Source organism: Phacochoerus africanus, chromosome 14, assembly GCF_016906955.1.
Source record: "Phacochoerus africanus isolate WHEZ1 chromosome 14, ROS_Pafr_v1, whole genome shotgun sequence".
NCBI lineage: Eukaryota > Metazoa > Chordata > Mammalia > Artiodactyla > Suidae > Phacochoerus > Phacochoerus africanus.
The window spans coordinates 57,868,686-57,889,566 of record NC_062557.1 but is presented as its reverse complement, the minus strand read 5'-3'; the positions used below and the strand labels follow the sequence as shown (position 1 = coordinate 57,889,566).

At 47.0% G+C, this 20,881-nt stretch overlaps 1 long non-coding RNA gene across 1 annotated transcript in view; it reads right to left on the bottom strand.

The window, feature by feature from the left end:
* Positions 1-2,144: 2,144 nt before the first annotated feature.
* LOC125115062 (uncharacterized) overlaps positions 2,145-20,881 on the bottom strand; it is a 30,824-nt gene continuing 12,087 nt past the window's right edge. Inside the window, exons 5-6 of the long non-coding RNA XR_007131975.1 lie at positions 14,420-14,483; positions 2,145-2,752 (exon numbers count right to left, since the gene is read on the bottom strand). This is a non-coding gene — a long non-coding RNA (uncharacterized LOC125115062). The remainder of the gene's footprint in view (positions 2,753-14,419; positions 14,484-20,881) is intronic.

Below are 20,881 nucleotides of genomic sequence, written 5' to 3'. Positions count from 1 at the left end.
TCAAGCACTGCTGGCAAAGAGCGCCACCAAAGGGATGTGAGATTTACGGCTCTCACCGAGCAGACAGCTCGCCTTTATTCTTCTTTTTTTTTTTTTTGTCTTTTTGTTGTTGTTGTTGTTGCTATTTCTTGGGCCGCTCCCGCGGCATATGGAGGTTCCCAGGCTAGGGGTTGAATCGGAGCTGTAGCCACCGGCCTACACCAGAGCCACAGCAAGGCGGGATCCGAGCCGCGTCTGCGACCTACACCACAGCTCACGGCAACGCCGGATCGTTAACCCACTGAGCAAGGGCAGGGACCGAACCCGCAACCTCATGGTTCCTAGTCGGATTCGTTAACCACTGCGCCACGACGGGAACTCCCGCCTTTATTCTTAATACCTTGGCTTCCGCGGAAAAGCCACAAAACCTCGGCTTTGAGGATTCCAAACTACACTTTGGAATAAAACTGACTCTAAATCCCTGCGCGTCGCGCACTCGCCCGCTGACTTTAGTGAGGCTGCGCGGGATTTTGTGGAGCGTGGGGGATGCTTGTGGATTTGGGGATGCAGGCAAAGAGCGCTGGGGAGGGCCTCAGGCATGGGGTGCACATCCGAGGCTGTAGTGAGGCCAATTCTGTGACTGCAGTTCCCTCCGCAAAGGTTTGCCTTACAGAGAACGGTGATCACCAAAAGCTCTTCCAGAAATCTGGGGCGAAATCTCCTTCTTACAGTACGTGAAATGGACGTCTTCTAGACCCTCCCAGTGGGCGGGGGGGGGGGGGGGGTCCTCAATGACGCGTCCACTCTCCCATTCCAATCTCCCTAAGCCTGGACCCCCCTCCTCTACATGGAACCAAGGCACAGCCAGCATTTCCAGTGAGCTCACTCTGGGCCGACTTTTGGTCCACGTCTCAGCCAACTGAGCAACCAGGGAGAGCCCTCTGCGGCTCCCAGGGTTGCACATTTCCATGTGGAGTCTCTGCTTGGTGAGCCCATATCCATAAGTTCAGCCTGATCCAACTTTATGTTCCTTTCACCATCATCCACTCCCATGCGTGTTCTGTAGATTTCTTCTGTGGCAGTGGGAGTGGCGCACACTTCTTGATGGGTTGTACCCTGTACCCGGCCCTTCAGGAGCTTGCTGGGATGTGACTCTAGTTGCTTATGGGTCTAGAAGCAAAGAGGGCGGGTGAGAGGGGGTCCTGAGGAGAACCAGGTTTGTCTTGAGTGGCAGATGTCCTATGGGGAGGCCATTACAGTTTTGTTGGTGGCCTACGCAGGCAGGATGGGCCAGTGGCACAAGGGATGACATGTCTGACTATGGTAGTAGCAGGTGAGTCTCCTCCACAGAGGTGGAGATGGTACTACCACTGGCGTTAAGGATGCTGCCATCCCTGGAGGCAGGGACCTTGCTTCCTCTCAGGGTGGGGTGGCTGCTTCCACTGGCAAGAAAAGATGCATCAGCGTTTAGGGGCTCAGTAACCCCAGCCTCATCAGTGTCTTCCAACACTTCCATCTCAACGCCTGGGATCCCATCTTTCTCTGTCAACACCCTCACTTGAGTAGTAGGCACTTGGAGAGGCTGGAAGTTCAACCTGTTTTGTCATTCACTCATTTGCAGGTCGAGATGGGGTGTGTTTGGTTTTGTCGTCTTTGTCTCAGAGCTGAAAGAGAACGCTCTGGCTGTTTGGACATTGAACAATGAGGATTGAGGGTTTGAGTCTCCAAGATGAGTTTCCTTCTGTTCATAGATAACAGCCTAGGACTTTGTGTCACATTTATGGCTATAGATGACCTTGCCAGTGTGGGGAGGACTCCCGACTAACTTAGTCCTCTCCTGGAGAGCCAACAGCACCTCCTAACTATGTGCTACCCTCTCCCCCTTTTGTCTAAGGGGCAGCAGATAACAGAGGGGAGGGTTATCCAGCCCCTGCAGCGGGCAACCTGAAACAGGCATCCTAGCTGCCCGCCTCATCCTCCCGACTGACGGACTACAAAGACTATACTCTCTGCTTTAAAATTCCCCAGACCTTTAAAAAATCCAGCCAACTATTTAACTACCCTGTTGTAAAATCTGACATTAAACCACCACCAAAAAGTTTGAATTACACAAGTTTCCATAAAAGCATTTTTCTCACCAAACATTCATTTTATTACCCTTTTTATGGGAAGACCAAAAGAGTCAGATCTCAGGCCCTGCCCGCCGTTCGGCCAGAAGAGTCTGAGACCCAGGTCAAGGTTTATGCTGACAGTGGGGCAGGCACATTTCTTAAAAAGCCCCTTTCTCTGAGTCTCTCAGGAAGCGAAAGGTGAATGTTTGATTCGGGGATGATGGATGAGAGAGTGCTGTGCCTCAACGTCCACCCAGTGGGTATGAGGAGCAAGCAGAGCCTGCCGTGGTATGGAGACGGACATGGGTCAGAATGGGGCGGGGGTGGGGGGACGGGGCACAGGTGTAGCCACCAGAAGGGACTCCATCTGTGGCTCTGTGTAAGGAGGTGAGATGGCTTTCACTCCCATCCCCAACCGAGTGAAGAAGTGGCTGAGTAAACCCAGAGTGTGGACCCTGTGCCAGCCCCAGGCACGTGCTCTCACGTGCATTTTCTCAGTTATGGTAGATGAACCCAGAGGGCTGGGGATAATTTTCTTCCATCTGGCGACTATGGCTGGCATAATATTACTTACTGAAGAGCTGACGAAGACAAGCAGGCCTTCTTTCTCTATCCCTTCATAAAACCTTGTTACAACTCTCCACGATGTGTCCACAGAGGGCCTAACAGATGTTAAGAAAAAAAAAATGCTACATTAGTCATTTTAAGTGGGGGTGCATTCTATTGGAGTTTCCAAGAGTCAGCTGTATGATTTTGACTTTCAGCTTACGGATGTTACAGCTACATCTGAACTTTCCTCTAAATAGCTTCACACCTGTTTCCTTTTCTTTTGGGCTCTGCCAACAGGTAGTTTTGTTTCTGAGGCGAAAGACAGATGTATCTTTTTGGATAGCTCCATCGACATGGGTGAAGATGCAACATCAAGAAGAGGACTAAACTTTTCTGAGAATCAGAAAATCAAAGAGAAAAGCTGGAAGTTTTTACCAACTTCTGAAACTCAAATGTTTGAAAAATAATAATTTAGGAAGACATCACGATATCTAGTCAATGAGTAAAAAAATGCTAGGAGCAGGATATTCATTAAGGTATTTGTAAATTTAAGGAAATTTTCTTGTGACAGATATTCATCTTTTTGGGGGGCCGGCTGCACCTGCGGCATATGGAAATTCCCAGGCTAGGGGTTTAACCAGAGCTGCAGCTGCTGGCTTACACCGCAGCAATGCCAGATCTGAGCCACATTTGTGACCCTCGCCACAGCTTGCAGCAATGCTGGATCCTGAACCCACTGAGCGAGGCCAGGGAGCGAACCCACATCGCTGCGGACATTATGTCTGCTTCTTAACCTGCTGAGTCACCATGGGAACTCTGAGATAGTTATCTTTACACAGGTTAAAGCAATAAGAACAAAATAAAACCCTGGTTGGCAGAATTATTATTTGAAAAGAGTAAACCATTCGTTTTATCTCCAAATTCCAGAGACCACGAGTTTTAAAATGCAAAGGATTGAGTCTGTCTCTGGTGTTGTCCGATGACCTGGGTGTATTCTTACTTTCAGCCAATATTTGAGTGCCTATGTGAACGAGGGATTTTCTCAGTATTGGAGGTACCGTATCAGATATGATCGTGATACTAAACAGCCACTGCATGAATAAATTACAGCTGGCTGAGCACCCCACATGAGCCGTGCAAGTGCCGCGAGGGCAGGCAGGATGGAGAATGAAGCATATTAGGGAGGGCAGAGCAGAGGAGATGGGTGTGAAAATGCATGTCCTAGTCAGTTCAGGCTGCTAACAGAATCCCATAGACTCAGTGGTTTATAAACAACAGAACATGGCTTCTTGCCATGCTGGAGGCAGGGATGCCTGTGGCCAAGGTGCTGGAAGATTCGGTGTCTGGGGAGGACCCCTTGCTGTTTTACAGATGCCGTATTCTCACTGGGGAAGGGCTAGGAGAGCTCTGTGGGGTCTCCTTATAAGGTGCTAACCCCATTCACGAGGGCTCCACGCTCACGACCCCATCACCTCCCAAAGCACCGCCCCCCTCCCCACTGGGGGTTAGGATTTAACATACGAATTTTTCTGGGGATGTAAACGTTTGGTCTAAAGCAAAGTGCTGCTTAAACTGAGATCTCGAGGAAGAGGAGTCACCAGGCAACGGGTTGGGGGAGGAGGATGGGGCGGTCCAGCACCGCACATACGTGTCCCAAGTTTAGAAACATGTCATGTTTGTACAAGTAAAAGAGCCCACTGGGCTGGATCGCAGAGACAGAGCGGAAGGAAGCACGGATCAAGACAGGGCAAGAAAAGTGGGTTCAGTCAGGTAAGGTTCTGTGGTCTGCACTGACATTTTCTGCCTTCCTCTAAAGCCTAGGAGACATTTCAGTATGTTTGGAGAAGTTGAATGGGCAAACATTTCCAGTTATAAAGTTAATTTTAAATTTCCCCCAATTCAGAACAGCCGAAGACTTAACCCCAAACTATTTATTAATTCTCCTCTAAGTTTTATGGATCCAGTTGGTGAGACAGAAAAGAAAAAATATTTAAAGAGTACATTGCTTAAGCTATGAGTCATTCTTCCCCAAATGGACAAATCATTAAAGCTTCTATTTCATAGATTTCTTGTTTTGGAATGATCCCAATCCTTTTTAGTATATGCAGTCCTGGATTTCAGTAACAGTTGACAAACCTGAATAGAATTTTGTTAAGTGTAGGGGAATAGTTAGGTCTGTGACCCAGGCTGTCAAGAGCCTGGACCAAAATCTATCTCAACTCACTGCAGTTAACTACAAAGAAAGTGAAAGAGAAAGCTGGTGGGGGGAAGATGGGGGGGAGAGGACACTCCTTCGTGCATATTGGCTATTTGCGTACCTTGTAAAAATGTCTATTCAGCTCCTTTCCTTTTTTTTTCTTTCTTTCTTTTTTTTTGGGGGGGGCCATCCCTGGCCCTGCTCAGTCGGTTAAGGATCCGGGGTTGCCTCAGCAGTGGACACACATATGTCTCTATGGAGACAAAGGGACCAGTACTTGAAAATATGAGGCCCTTCATTCTCAAAGATATTTGTATGAACTTTGAGAATTCATTTAGTCTGTCACTTGACACATCAATATCATAAGACTGTAGAGGGTACATAGAGGGCTGGTGGGGTGAACATGGAATCGATTTTCCTGGAGGGCAGTGAGATATTCCAGAAGTCTTTCAAATGTCCTTCCCCTGCCCCAGCAATTTGAACTCAGGAAGTTGGAACGGTCACCATAGCTTGGATTTATTTATAGAAATGGTCAGCCTAGTGTGGTTTGCACAGTAGGAACTGGTTGAAAAGTTCAGCGAACTCCTGTATAAACACCCAGGAGCTATTAAAATACGGCCGATGACTATTTGATGTTCAAAGTAGAGCTTCAGGATCAATTCAAAATCCATCTGAAGGCGTCGTTTCACCCCCACCCCCGCCCCCAGAGGCCCAGCAAGGCTGATATAGCCTTTTCTCTTGGCGATGCATTTTTGTTCCTTTAAGAGCAGAAGTAATAAAAGTGCGTAAATACATTAAAATGGAACCAGTATTGTTCAGGAGAAGGGGGCCATGGCAAATGGAAACCGGCTCTTTTGGCGGGGCCAGTCTTCGGGCTCCGTCGCGATCCGGTCAAAGAGTGTCCAGACTTCGCCGAGGGAGGAATTTGTTTGGTTTGGACGTCATTCAGTCTGTCAAGAGATCTACTTACTCTCTTTCTAAGTGGCTCTTCAAGCTCAAACCCAAAATAGGGAGGGCCGTCTTTCAGATAATGCCCTGCTTGCTCAAACGCTTACTGACTCGAGCCTGTTGCTTTGCACTGTGGTGCCCGTTGTTTGGACTGTAATCAAATCGGCCGTGAACAATGCACCTAAGCAAACAAGAGGAGGAGGGGCCAGCTCTAGCTGGGAGAGGCTTCCTGGTGATGGACGTGTCCTTGTCTGCCTCTTCAAGGCAGCTGAGACCTCTGCAAAGGGCAGGAGAGATGGAGGAGAGGAGGAGGAGTTTAGGGGGGTCCTGGGTGGGGAACCCCGGGGAAAAATTGTGTGTGCGGATGTGAGTGTGGATACCAGCCCTGCCTCGCTCCATTCTGAGCAGTGGAATGACAGGTGTTTTATAGATAGAAGCATGGGTGAGGCTGCCTGCAGATCTATCTCATCAGGTGAAAAAGAACATAGTGTAGGCCCCTAAAACCAGTAACGCAAAGCATTTCAGGTATATTACCTTAAATCTTCATAATAACATGATGAAGAAGACAAGGCAGAATTATTGGGGGGGGGGTCAAAATTTGCAAACTTTACAAAGGTTTTAAAAATACGTGTTGCCAGTTATTCTTCAGAAAGATTACATTTCATATTCTCAACAGCAATATATAGGACAGTGCTTTTATCTTTTGGTACCTAAACCTTAGCCAATCTAGTAGTTAATAGGTTAATAGATTGAATGATTAAATAGGTTAAAGTGATATCATTCGTATCCACATCCACATTCTGATTTCTCTGATAACTGGAAAATGTCCTGTGTAAGCCCTTATATTGGCATCAATGAGATCTTTGTATAAGAGATATGAACTCCTTATCATGTGCAACAAATACTTTTGCAAGTCTGACATTTACATTTTGCTCTCTTCATTTGTTCTCACCAGCCTTTTCTCTCCTCATGACTATTAGTTCTTATTTCAGAGAAAACAGAGCTTCTTGTTTTTTGAAATCTAAAATATTCCCTGTTCCCAGGCACACAGTTCTTTAAAATGTCCAGGTGTCATGTCCTTTTCCTTCTCTGGGGCTTCTTTCTCTTTTCCTCATTTTTGTACCCACTGTCATCTGGATTCTTTTGACTGGCCAAATTGAGCACCTTGCACTTTGGCCCCATGACCCTCCTCACCTCCACTTTCTGATTCTGCTTTTCGAAGCCACAGGGGAAGGCAGGTTTCTGTTCACAGTTCTAAGCCCAGTTCTTGGTTTCCAACAGGATCTGTTATGTCTCTGCACTAGACCTTCCAGGAGATACATGCCTTTAGAAGGGTACGTGTATTTTTCATTTCTTATTAATTGGTCCTCTTGTCCTCTGGTTGCCTATAGGCATGCAAACCTACAGTCATTGGCCTTCTTGTCTCTTCCCCCACCCCTGACTTGCAGCTCTTTTCTTCCTAGGGGGCACTGAGAAATCCTATTTTGCTGCCCCTATTTTCTTGCCAAATGCCATGTGGGCTTCTCAATCTCAGTCTCTAGCTATAGAAATGAGTCAGGGCTAGAGAGCAGGGAAGAAGACATAAGAGAAGCAGAAACAGTCATATCTTGACAGCCCCAGGGAGCAGCCCTGGAAGGACGGAGAGGCCACCTGCCCCACGTTCTCATCAATATTCACCCACCACCTGCCCCACGTTCTCATCAATATTCACCCACCACCTGTCCATGACTCAAGTCACCTCCTACCACTTTCCATGGCCTCTTGTTTTCAGGATATAAAGTTCAACCATGAGCTGAAGGTCGAGTGGTATTTTTCTTAATCCAACCCTTTCCATCCTATCATAACACCAGTGCTTCTACACTCCAGGTATCCTCAGTGGAGAATTTAATGCTCTTCATGGGTACTTCTGAGAAAAAGTAGGGAAAAACTGGTGTGTGAAAGGCCCCCTGGGATGCAAGGCTCATACATCCATTGGTGTTCCTGGTATTCAGGAAATGAATGAAACGATGTGAGCAGACTGCATGGAAACGAGCCACACGTCGATGCGCAGGAAAGGGTGACAGGCAGGAGGGCAGACAAGAATAAATCTGTTAGGGCCAAGGCCAGAGGGCTCTGCTTGAGCCAGGCAGTGGTCCCTTAAGGGAAGGCAGGGCCTGTGGCCATGGGCCTCAGGGAGGGTTGACTTGACATGGTTGAGGAAGATGGTTTCAATCAAATTATGTGGAACTAGAGCTGGGATCTCACCTGAAGTGTGTCATCTTACCTGCCAGCACTGAAGGAGCCACTGTGCAGGATGTGACGGCAGCGATTATGGATCTAAAGGCCCCCTGGGATGCAAAGCTCGCACATGGAACATCCTTGAAACAGACCCATGGCCTCCATTCCACGTCTGGACCCTTCTAAAGTTAGGCTTGTTTTGGAAAGCAACCCCATCCTCTCTTCCGAGGCTGTTTCCTGAAGAGCTCAGTGAGTGTTCACTGGGACTTGTTTGCTGATTATCTATCTGCTTGCAAAAAACAGCACAAGCCCCTGACATTTCCAGGGAGCACACCGACTGCGAACGCTGGGCTGGACCTGGGGCTGGGGCGGGGTCGAGTTGATCTTTCAGAGGTGATGGTGCGGGGCAGGCTCTATTACCTGCCTTTCGTTTAGAGAAACTATTCTTTAAATGGAAACAGATTGAGGGGGCAAATGGCAAGGCTGCAGCTTTGGGGCGTTTCTTCCCATTCGCAGAGGCTAAAAGGCAGGCCTGGAAATCCTTTTTCAAGAGCTGCCCATGACACAGCGTCATGTTAGTGCATTACGAGTCCTTAAGGGCTCATGCTTGATTTCACTTTTTCATCTGAATTTCTGATGTCGAGGGACCCGGAGCAACTTTTCCCTTGGCCAGCGTCTGACAGCCAGGCCGCGGGATTCTGCAGCGTGCCAGCAGAGGAATGCGTCCTTTTCATCTTTGGTCTCTAAATCTACTTTTTATTTGCCTGCATAAAGGGGAGAGAGTCCCTTTAATGTTGTGTGGATAAAAGCCACAAGAAAGAGATAAAGGATGGAGCATGTACCAGGCCCTTAGGGTAGACAGAGGGAGGAGTTTGGGATGGCTCTTCTCACTGAAGAAAGGCGCTTGGCTAGTTGAAACAATTGCAGACAAGACAGGGAGGGTTTAATTTGCATTCACAGAGGACTGTCCCATTGTGTGGGAAGAGATTTCGGGGAGGACATGGGAGGACGGCTGGGTACCGCAACCCACAGGCAAACAGATGATGCCGACAGGGATGCACAAACCAAGAGCTTAACCGCGGTTGGAAAGCCACTCACTGTTGGCTCCAGGTATGCACCAGGCAGGGCATTTGCTTGTCTTCCTGCTTTTCTCCAAATTCTTTATCCAAGGCCAAGCACGCATTGCCATTGGGCTGATGCCCTGTCAGCCCTGCCTGCATCCTTCTACCACCTGGGCGTTAATTTTAAGGGGCCTGACTGGGGCTGTTATCAGTGTGCCCCCCTTTGTCTGGCTGTACCCTCTCTGGTCCCACTTAGTCCTTTTACAACTGGCAGAAGGCATATGGCATCTCTCTTCTTGTTCAATTGAGGACCGTGTTATTTTTCATATGACAGCAGCCATAAGCGTGAAGAGAATCTTATGAAGGTGGTCAAAGCAGAAGGAGAATTTTACGAAGGTGAACAAAGTCCTGCTTTTACCTCCTTTACTGCCAAAGCTGAGTGGAGGGAACTGAGATCATTTTCTATGCAGAGAAATCGGTAACACCTTCACATGTTTTCCCAACACCTACCTGGGTCCCGAGCTTGCAAACTCAACCCATCGCTCAGATGGGCAGAGACACATGGAACAGCAACGCCAGGCAGCCTGGAGGGACATTCCTCGGTCTGACCTCCAGGAGACCCTTCTAACATCCTCTTAATGAGCTGTAAGCCTGAGGCTAAATGAAAACCAAGCCCCAATAACTTATACCTCGCATTCACATTAGGGAGATGTTTGGGTATGAGTTTTAAAATACTATTGGACATGCTCCATTGAGTCTTCAGGTTTGGGCAAATTTTTTTTTTTTTCCCCAAAACAGCCTGAAAACCATCCTTGCAGAATCAAGGCTGCTCTGTGAAATCACCTTGCCTTTCCCCCAAGCCTTAGTCACATGCGAAAGTAAAGGAGACACATCAAAGGACTTAGACCACAAACCAGAGTCGGGGGGGGGGCGGCGGTTGGTGCCTAGAGAGGCCACCTTCTTCCCACATTTCCATATTTCCAGATTTAGGGTTCGGTGGTCAGACCTTGCACTCTGGGCAATGGGCTGCTTCCCGTCGGTCCGCTTTTTTGAAGCGGGGGCGAGATTTGTTGCTGGATGATTCTTCATGAGCATCGCCCGCGGACAAAGCCATCGCATTCAGACGTGGGCCGATGAGATGGAAAATGGGGTGGTGGGGGCAGATTTCAGGAGGTCTAATAAATCTTCCGTAAATTACAGCCCATCCCCCGCCCCGCAGGGCTCTTTGTCTTGCTAATACACATTACGCCCTGGCTCGCTTCACACTTTCAGGCCTCTCGGAGGTGAGGCCGCCACAAAGCTGCAGATGTGGAAATGGAGGGGCCTTTGCCCTGAGTGTCGTCCATTGACATTAGCCCACAGAAGATTTTACTACGGTTTCGCTATCACAAAAGCGCTCTCAACTCGCAACTTGGGAGCTTAAAGCCACAAGAAGAGAGATGGGGAAAAAAAAACAACTAGAGGACATCACTGCATCCCTGGGTAAAGTTCATTGGCGTAAAAATCCCAAGCGATACAGCTCTAGAATTTAAAAATGATGGTACAGATGATGCTAAGGGGACGTTGGGTACCTTATTTCTCTACATTTTGGTAACTCAAGGTCTGCAGACAGGCTCCAGGAAAATTTCTAAGCACATGAAAGTAAAAGTAAAAAAAAAAAAAAAAGCACGCTAAAGAACGAATTTCCTGAATGCGTAAAAATACTCTTATAACTCAATCAGGAGATGACTAATGACTCTACAGAGAAAGTGGGTGAGATACATAAAGCAGAAGCTTATAGGAAAAATGTGATCAATGGAACGCTGCCCGCTCAGTGGAATAAATTTGATATTAAACGATGAGCCACCACCGTATTTCGCCTATCAGATTGGCACGAATTTATAAGCTTCACCATGCCCAGTGTTGTCAGTGATGCAAGGAGACAGCTCTGTTCTGGTAAATCGGGCAGGATTTTAGGACAGCAGTGTGGCTGCTTCCTGAGTGAAAATCCTTGGACTCAGCACCTCCCCCACTGGGGCGGACCATGCTGATGGAATTTGTACAAATACACCCACCCTTGGCCATCGGGAGAGCTGATGCTCATCAGACGTCTTGGGTCAGAATCTCAGGAGTACCACTTTATCTTGCTGTGAACCTGGACGAAACGCTTCAGCAAGGCCTTAAAAAATATAGCAATGCCTTCCTCACACGACTCTGTGTAGTACATGAACCATGTCTGGGAAGTGGCACGCACAGTGGCTAGATTCGAATTTGCAGTCCAGGCCCCTCTTTTGAACATGAGGATCTCAACTGCCAAAGCCCCATCTCAACCCTGACCACCTCTCCACGCTCAGACCTCCACTCGGAACCTCATCCTCCCTCGTCTCTTCTGACTCTGCTGCTGCCTTGACTTCTCCATCTCAGTCGGTGTCACGCCCTCCTTCCAGCTGCCCAGACCTGGATCCACTGATGCATCGTCTTTTTTTTTTTTTTTTAAGTTTTTTTCATTTTTTTAGTTTTATTGGCATACAGCTGGGTTACTGCTGATTTATAGCTGATAATTTCTGCTGTGGTACATCAGATTCAGTTATACACGTGCACACAGCCATGCCTTTTCAGGTTCTTGTCCCACATAGGTGATCGCAGAACATTGGGCAGAGTTCCATGGGCTGCTGGCCAGTTGTTCTGTATACTTGGGTGCGCGTGTGCTAATCCCAAAGTCGCGAGATGCGTTTTCTCTCATTTATCCAAAGCCTGGAAATGCATGTACACACGCACGGGGGGGAGGGAGGGAGAGAGAAGGACTTTTCTCCAACCTCGTCTCATTGCTCACCTGGACCATGCTCCCATCTTCATCCCTAGTTTCCCCTCAGCATCCCTAGGCCCGCTCCGCGCTCCTGTCTCACAACCAAGGGATCACCGAGTAATGCAAAGCAATACAAAGTCCCTCCCCTGCCTACCCCTGCCCAACAGCCCCACGATGCTTTAAAGCTCAGTCCGAAATTATTTCCATGACAAACTACGCTCTCTGTGATCTGGCTTCTGCTTACCTCTCAAGCTTCGCCTTCAACACCTGCCTAAGGATAACCTCCAGCCCCCCGGGCCTTCCCTGCTCCTCGCATGTGCTCAGGACCATCTGGGGATATGCTCCTGCTGACAGATCTCCTGTCCCTCTCTCTTGCCACCCCACTTCTGAGCCGGGGGGGCCCCAGATAGAAACCCTCTCTCACTGAGTCTCGTCGCACCCTGAAATTCTTCATAGCACTTACGACGATTTTCAAAGGTTATGTTGAGTCACATAAATATGTGTACTGTTCGTCATTCCCCCAAAGACCGGATGCTCTCTGAGAGCAGGGCACGGACCCCTTGCTAGCTAACGTCTGCATCTGGAACTCCACACCGGGCTTGCAACACGGTTACAATTCAGTCACGATTTGTTGAATGCATAAGTTGAACAAAGGTAGGACGGCATGTCAAGCAGAAATGTCAAAGACTCGAGCAAAGTCTAAATCAATGGTTCTCAAATTGGGGTCCCCAGATCAGTTTATAATGATGCTGCTTGTCCCAGGGCTTGCAGGCAGGAGATTCATCTGTAAAATGGGAATAATTTCTGCCAAACAGGGTTATGGAGCGAGTTTAATGCAGCCTATATGAAAAAGCACAGTTCTCTGGAAACAGCTGGTGCTCAATGAATGTTAGTGTTCTTTCTCTGCCTCTATGAGTACTCTCCAGAAACTGCCGCTACGCGATTAAAAAGGTGTAATAAACAGACTATTTAGAAAAGTATTATCTACACTGTGACTTTGAAGCAGGAGGTGGAATTAAAGGCCTTCCCTTGACCACAGTGGAATAGCCAAGGTCTTTTAGGACGCTTCCGACCAATTTCTTTGTTTGAAACAAACAAACAAACTTCCTTTCTTCTCTCTTTTCAACTGGAGCTTGGCTTAAAAGTCATCGAGGAGATCTAAGCCAAATTTAAACCCTGGTAAGTAGATAATGGTTTCCAGCAACTGTCAGAATTTCTGCAAAAGGAAAAGATCAAAACCTGAAAGGATTTTCTCCCCGAAAGCTCCCATCTCCCGGCTCTTCTTCTACAGCGTCCTGTTGGGTAGTTACAAGAGGTGGGCTAGCAGCCTCCGTCTGCTTCTCAAAGATAAACCTAAGATAGCGGGGTTGAGTGTGGATCCCCCCTGGCCCCCATTAGCCTTGTCAGATCCTGGCTTCCAGATTTATGGGGGGAACCACGGACCTCTAATGGTTTTAGGAAATGTCGTCTGGAAACGTGACCTCCTGGGTGCCGGCCTGGCCTTCAGTTAACTACGAATTTAAGATTCAGCAAAGGGAGATAAATTCAGATCCCAGTGACAAACATGGCCTCTGAGGGCTTTCATCTTTGTCGTTAATGCTCGTGGCTAATAAGGGGTGCAGACCCCTTAACCCACCTCTGTCATTTTTATGGCAAAGGGCAGATGCAACACCCTGGGGTTTCAAAGCCGAACCTCTTCGGGGACTGTTTGCTCTTTTCTGTTCCACTGCTTTCCTCGCTTCACGACCATGTTTCCACGGACCTAACTTCTCATCACGCCTCTGCTGCCCCCCCGCGCCCGTGCCTTCTTTTCCCAAGGAAAGCCAATCCCTGTCCTGACAAATCCCCATGTATTTCATTCGCCGAGATAGCATCTCAAGGACACAGCCGGCATCTGGTTACTGAGTTATCGAGAGTGAGGTTTTAGAGATAAAGACCTTGGGTTTCTATTCCACTCCCACAGGGGGAAGCCACCTCCGAGGTTAGAGCCTGCTCATGGCAGAGAGGAGGGCGGGTGACACGTCCCATTCTGTCGTCAAGATGGTAAGTCAGAACTCTTCCCCACCATGTAGACGGAAATCACGAATGCCTCTTATAATGATAATGAAAATAGAGATTTTAACGTTAAAAATATCATATACGGTACGGTGGGGGCTGGTTACTTATCGACTTTGCATGTGGTCGTGTGTACATGCCAATCCCAACCTCCCAATTTATCCCTCCCGGCAACATTTCCCCTTTGGTAACTAAAAGTTTGGTTTCAGGTCTTTCAGTCTGTTTCCAGTTTTGTAAATAAGTTCTTTTGTATCATTTTTATTAGATTCCACATATTAGTGATCTCATATGATATTTGCCTTTCTCTCTCTGACTTATTTCACTTAGGAAGATCATCTCTAAGTCTATCCCTGTTCCTGCAAATGGCATGATTTGTTCTTTTTTACGGCTGAGTAATATTCCGTTATGTATAGGTACCACATCTTCTTGATCCACTTCTCTGTGAATGAACATTTAGGTTGCTTCCACATCTTGACTGTTGCAAATATTGCTGTGATGACCATTGGGGTGCACGTACCTTTTCAAATTATGCGCAGGGAAATCTACTCCATACTCTGTGATGACTCATATGGGAAAAGAATCTGAAAAGGAATGGATATATGTATATGTGTAACTGAATCAGTTGCTGCACCGAAGAAATTAACATAACACTCTAAGTCAACTCTACTTCGATAAAATAAATTTTTAAAAATATGTACATGTTCTATATTATTGTTATTGTTACATATTAATGTCCTAAAGAATATGGAAAAACATAGAATAAAATTTCAATGTCCTGATCCCTGGTCCGTATCACTGCAAGGAAGCACTGTTAGCCATCCATTGCGTATCTTTTCCAGAAAAGTTACCCATGTGAGGAGAGCCTGAATTTCCTGCACAATCCTACATCTGAGCAGTAGGAAAAGGAAAGGAATTCAGATCTCAGTGACAAAATTTGTCCACGATGACCTTTACTTTTGGTTTAGGATAAACTTTGATTTTTCCTAAACTAGGTCCATATCCTTGGACATTAAATCTGGATCACGTGTTGAGGATCTTTCTCCCTCCCTGTGTTGTGTGTCTTTGGCATTGTCTGTGGCCCAGAGCACGTGGGAGAAGGGTGCTATGGTCTTTGGTCCACGCTGGTCACCCCGATGTGTTCATTGTCCAAGTTTCTGTGTTTTCTTGGAGGCAAGAGAAACTGGTCTCCACTGTGGGCTCAAGGGCTGTGTCCAACCCTGGGATCCAGCCTGCTGCTTGCCCAGTCCGCTGGCACCCCCTACCGCCGGTCTTGTCGGGAAAGGGACCCCCTTTGTGGGGAAGGGTCTGTGCAGGAGAGGAACTCTGAGTCCCTACTCTCCACGGACCCTCTGCACTTCTAGGATTGGCCACTTCTGCCCTGCAGACTCCAAACAAGGACCCCGTGTTCACTCACTTGGAGCCTGAGCCTCCCATAGTGTTTGTTGGAGAGACTATAAAGAATTCTCTCACATCTAATTCCTTTAGACACATATTCTAAATTCTTTGTACTTGCAAGAAGGATGGAAAGGGAGCTAAATACCATTTAGCTTTTTTTCTTAATAATCTATATATAATTCATAAATATATGTACATTTAAAAGGTGATATACACTCATATACGGGTGCATCACCTTTTCAAATTTCCTAAACAGGAGTTCCCATTGTGGCTTAGCAGGGAAGTACCCAACAAAGTGTCCCTGAGGATGTGGGCTGGATCCCTGGCCTCGCTCAGTGGGTTCAGGATCTGGCATTGCTGCCAGCTGCAGTGTAGGTCACAGATGCAGCTTGGATCTGGCAGGGCTGTGGCGTAGGCTGTGATTCAGCCCCTAGTCTGGGACCTTCCATGTGCCACTGTTGCCACCATAAAAGAAGAAAAGAAAAGAGAAGACATTTCATAAGCAAATTCCTCCCCATCCTTCATAAGAATCCCTTGCCTGGTTTGGTCTCACTCAGAATACATCTGAGAACTTTTTCTGTCCGTCCATGCCCAATAATTCCATTCTTTTGGACAGCCACGGTACCCTCCAATAACCACTTCCGCCGTGACAGGCTGTAAATGAAAAAAGTACGGACAGGCAGAGTTGTTTCCCATTTTGTGAGTGAGGGCTGACCGTGCTGCATGAGCAATTCTGTGCACAGCATACAGGGCGCATTCGTGAGAAGAGCCATGGAGATAAATCCTAGCCGAGGAACTGCTGAGTCATTGTTTAAAGTGTGTGCGTTTTGCACATGGTTAGATCTCCATAACTGGCATCCAAGAGGGTTGTTCTGATCTGCGCTTCCACCAAACACAAGTGCTCCTGTTTCTCCCCACAGCCTTGCAAAGTCTGACGTTTATTTCCTGCACCTTTGGTGTCTGGCTCCGTTCTGAGTGCTTCGTGTATACGGTCTCATTCTACATTCCTCACTACTTTGTGAATTGGGCGCTAGTATTTCCACTTTACAGGCGAGGAAACAAACACAGAGAGGTTGAGTAATTAACCTGCGGACACACAGCGGGTCGGTGGTGAAATCAGAATTTGCACCTGAGTGGTCTAATTTGGGAAGTGTATTCCTTTCCTGATAGAAGCCTTAATAGTTCCCAACCTGATAGGTAAAAACTGGCATTGCATTATGAACTTAATAAGCGTTCCCTTAACTGCAAATGAGGGGTCACGTATTTACTCTCTGCTGGTACTTACCTCTGTTAACCACACACTCACCTCTCTTGGTCTTTGGACTGGGTGATGTTTTTAAAAAATTGATGTGTATGAGCTCTGAATCTCACAAAAAGTAGCCCTTCATCACATGGGCAACTTTTTCTTCCCTTTATATTATGTGCCCTGACGTTGCATATGATACTTTGAAAACATTTTGCTATGTGTTATGCAAGAGTTTTATGTGTTTAAGTGTATCGATTTGGGTTCAGAACATTTCTATAAAGCTTTAAAAGCCCTTCCACAAGAAGATCATAAAAAATAGTTTGCCCGGGCTGTTGTGTAAAATACGTATGCTTTTTTCAATCGATTTGGTGTAATAAATAAAGTGATACTACATTCTTTTCCTTCAATGTCAATTCACCTGAACCAATATTACCTCTGAAATATTTCAAAAGCCCCACCCTTATCATTTTTAATATATATATATATTCAACATTCAATATATATTTTTCAATATGAATATATATTCAATATATATATATTTAATGTAAAAGGAAGTCTTTTTTTTTAGCATAGTCACAGTCGTGCAATTATCACCACTAATTCCAGAACCCTGATATCGGTTGAGACTAATTCTGAACTTGTATTCAATCAAAAGTACATGTGTCTATTGGTGTGTTAGCACCAGAATCTTTTTTTTTTTTTTCCTTTTTATGGCCACACCTGGGGCATCTGGAAGTTCCCTGGCCAGGGATTGAATCTGAGCTGCAACTGAGATCTGCACCACAGCTGTGGCAACGCTGGATCCTTTAACCCATGCACCCGGCTGGGACTCGAACCCGAGCCTCCACAGGGACCTGAGCCACTGCAGTCATATTCTGAACCCAGAATATCATGGTGGGAACTCCCGGAATCCTTTAACTGGTGGCGCTTGACAATAGATAGATCAATAAACTTACTCTTCTGCTTTTTTTTTTTTTTTGCTGTAAGACAGGGGAAGAATGGATTATTCAGCAAAGCACTAGTCATTTCTGGGATATGAGAGCCTCAAACATTTCCTCTTTGGTGAAAACAGACTTTGAAGGTGTTGATTCGCTCTGTTAACCCTTACTGATTCAGATTCTATTAATTCAAAGTCCATCATGATTGTTACGTTTCCTGCTTTTTATGAAAAAAGTGACCTCTTTCCCTGTATACTTAGTTTCAGTGTTTGCCTTCTGCTTCCTGTCCCCTCATCTCGCAAGCTAATCACAGACATTTTCTCTGTGAATTAAAGCTTGATCCTCCCTACAAAGCCTTCTGCTAACATGTGTTTTTATCCAGGTATCCCCACTTATTCAAATCGGTACTGAACACCCAGCGTTCCCCGGGCGCTGGGTGCCAGGACATAAAAGGACAAAAGAGACAGAATCCTTGCTCTGAATGTGGGTCCAGGAGGCGCTTCTTAGAAGAGGATTTCTTTGACAGAGGATGCGAACAAGTCGGAATGTCAACTGCTCACCCTTCAAGCCCTCATTGCTAACTTAAGGGGGCTCATTCTGAGCAGAAACTGGTTTCCAGTAACTGAGGATAAGGAGGTGGTCCTGCCTTCCTACTACTCCCCCTGTGCATCATGCATCGGCCACAAGCACAACCTGAAGCAAACACATGGGTTATGACCTCGGCATCATTGAAACAGGAGGCCCCTACGTGTCTGAATTGGTCTGACTGCTGGTGCAACCTCGTCCCCTGTGCAGATTGAAGCTGCTGATCTCCTTCCTCCCCCCCTCCCTCCCTCCCTTCCTTCCTTCCTTCCTTCCCAATCTCCTTTGGTATAGTTTATGTTTAGCGCATACAGAAAGAAAAAAAATGTATTTGTTTAAAAACTATATTTCATTCCATTAGATTAATCATCAACACTTGATCAAAATCAGGTGCATGGAGTTCCCTTTGTGGCTCAGCGATTAATGAATCGAACTAGGAACCATGAGGTTGCGAGTTCGATCCCTGGCCTTGCTCAGTGGGTTAAGGATCCAGTGTTGCTGTGGCTGTGGCGTAGGCTGGCAGCTACAGTTCCGATTTGACCCCTAACCTGGGAACCTCCCTATGCCGTGGGAGCGGCTCTAGACAAAGGCAAAAAGACAAAAAACGAAAAACAAAATCAGGTTCGCATTCTGGATCGCACCTTCTAGGAAAGATCACAGCCACTTGGCCATTGTCACTGTTATTGTCTCTAACCCTAAAGGGCCAGTCCTAAATTCCACCTCTAACCCTTTAAAAGTCCCATTCCAAATGATTTTTGATATTTTGGGTTTTTGTTTTTCGGGTTTTTTGTTTTGGTCATAGCCTTATTCTTAAAAAAAAAATTTTTTTTTAATTTAAATCAACGTAGAGTCGATTTACAATGTTGCGTGGGCACTGCTGATTTTCGATGTCATGTTCTTAGAGAAAAGGCAAGGCCCTGCCTCCCGGCTCCGCCAGTCCCCACGACAGCCCTGCACAGGTGGGTGCTGGCTCTCTGATCGTAAAATAGTAACGAGCACCTAATTATGGATAATTGCATAATGAAGGGTGCCTTTGCCTCTGCCAGTTCCTGGTCGCCGCTGGTACCCAAACCTTCTGCTTGTGGCAACAGGCTACTCTCTTCAATCATTGGAGGGGGAAAGGCAGCGAGCCAGCACACCGGCATGGATTCAATTACCCCCAACAAGTTGGTGCCTGATTCCCGTTTCTCCAGGGCAGGATGGGAACTTGACTAGTCATTCGCCTAATTATCCAGGGAGATCAGCTTGTGCAGCCGGGCTGTGGACTGATGAGGACGGCTGCCATTTGGAGAGGACCCTAAATATTCTGGTGATATACCCACACCCTCCTGGATTTCTGGTAACAAGCTGCCTGTGTGTCCTCTGGCAACTGCAGGGACAGTGAGAGATAAATCCCAGCCTGATGTTCCCCAAAGTTGCCTGTTCATGCGAATCATCGTGGAGAGTTTTTAATGGAGACATTTTCAAACCCTCATCCAAACCCAACCCACTGAACAAAAATCTGCCGGCTGATGGCGGATCTGCCACTAACCATGACGTGGGAAAGTCACAGCTTTTATTGGCCTGAGTGGTCTTGGTTCCAAGATGAGGCAGATAACTCCAAGATCTGAGCATGTGACCCTGCACTCACTGCCCACTGGATGGCAAGTGTTACGTGGCTTTTGTACGAAATCCATCCAATCATAGGCTGCAGGTGGCAGATTGCATTTCCCCAAAAATGACTGCAATGGTGTCTCCCGTTCTGCATGACTCTTTTACTCTGTGACTTGACACTCCTTCCATTGAAGGATGGCGACCATGTCCCCTCCCCTTGGATCTGAGTGGCCTCGTGGAAGTGACACTGCTTAACTCCGGAAGCTAGGTCATAAAATGTGGCACAACTCCCTCCTGGTTCTCTTGGGATGCTGAGCCTGGGAACCCCCGTACCATGAGGAAGCCCAGCCACTGGTGGACATGAAGAGGTGCCTGTCCATAGTCCTGGCTAAGCAAAAACTGCCGTCTTGACCTTGGGTCAGACTAGTCGGCTCCACGGAGATCTTCCTGCTTCAGTTTCGTGAAGAAAATAAAGGCCTGTTGTCTTGGGCACGGAGGTGTGGGTTGGTTTATTCCTCAGCAGTAGATCCCTGATAGACCACATGACCGTGAGCAAGATGAGCAGGCGGTGTGGCCCAAATTATGGATGACTTCACGAGGAACTGGACGTGATCTAATCGGCAGTAAGAGAAGTGCCAGACGGAGGAGGTTAGAAATGACAGCGGGGGGCGGGGGGTGGGAGGTTAAGGGGCCACTGCATGTGTTCCAGCATGAGCTGATAAAGTCCAGAAGTAGGTCCACGAGGGTGGGAAAAGGGACGTGAGACAATCGAGGGGTTGGAAAAAATCAACAGGACATATTTTCCGACTAGAAAGGCCGTTGGGATGAATGCTGCTTAGGCTTTGCGCTCGGCTCACGGCAAGAATCCTGGTATTCTCGACAGAAATGGGGACGTTGGGAAGCTGGTGTAGGAGACATCCCTTTTCTCATTTGTAATTTTAACCGAGGCATGGCTAGTCATGTTTTTAACTCTTTCTTGTAAGTACTGAATTTTAATATCCAAGTCAACGTGTGGGGCTAAAGAACCAGCAGCAGACACCATGGAGAACTTCTCTCCAGAACAAAACAGTGATGTTCATTCTTCCAAACAACCGAACTCAAAGTCTGCCTAAACAAACAGGCAGGCCTACTCAGGAAGAAAAAAAAAAAGTCACGTTCTAGGGATTCAGTGCATCCACAGCCTTGGCTTGGCCGTCCAGTCATCCCTCAGATGACTTGCAAAAAA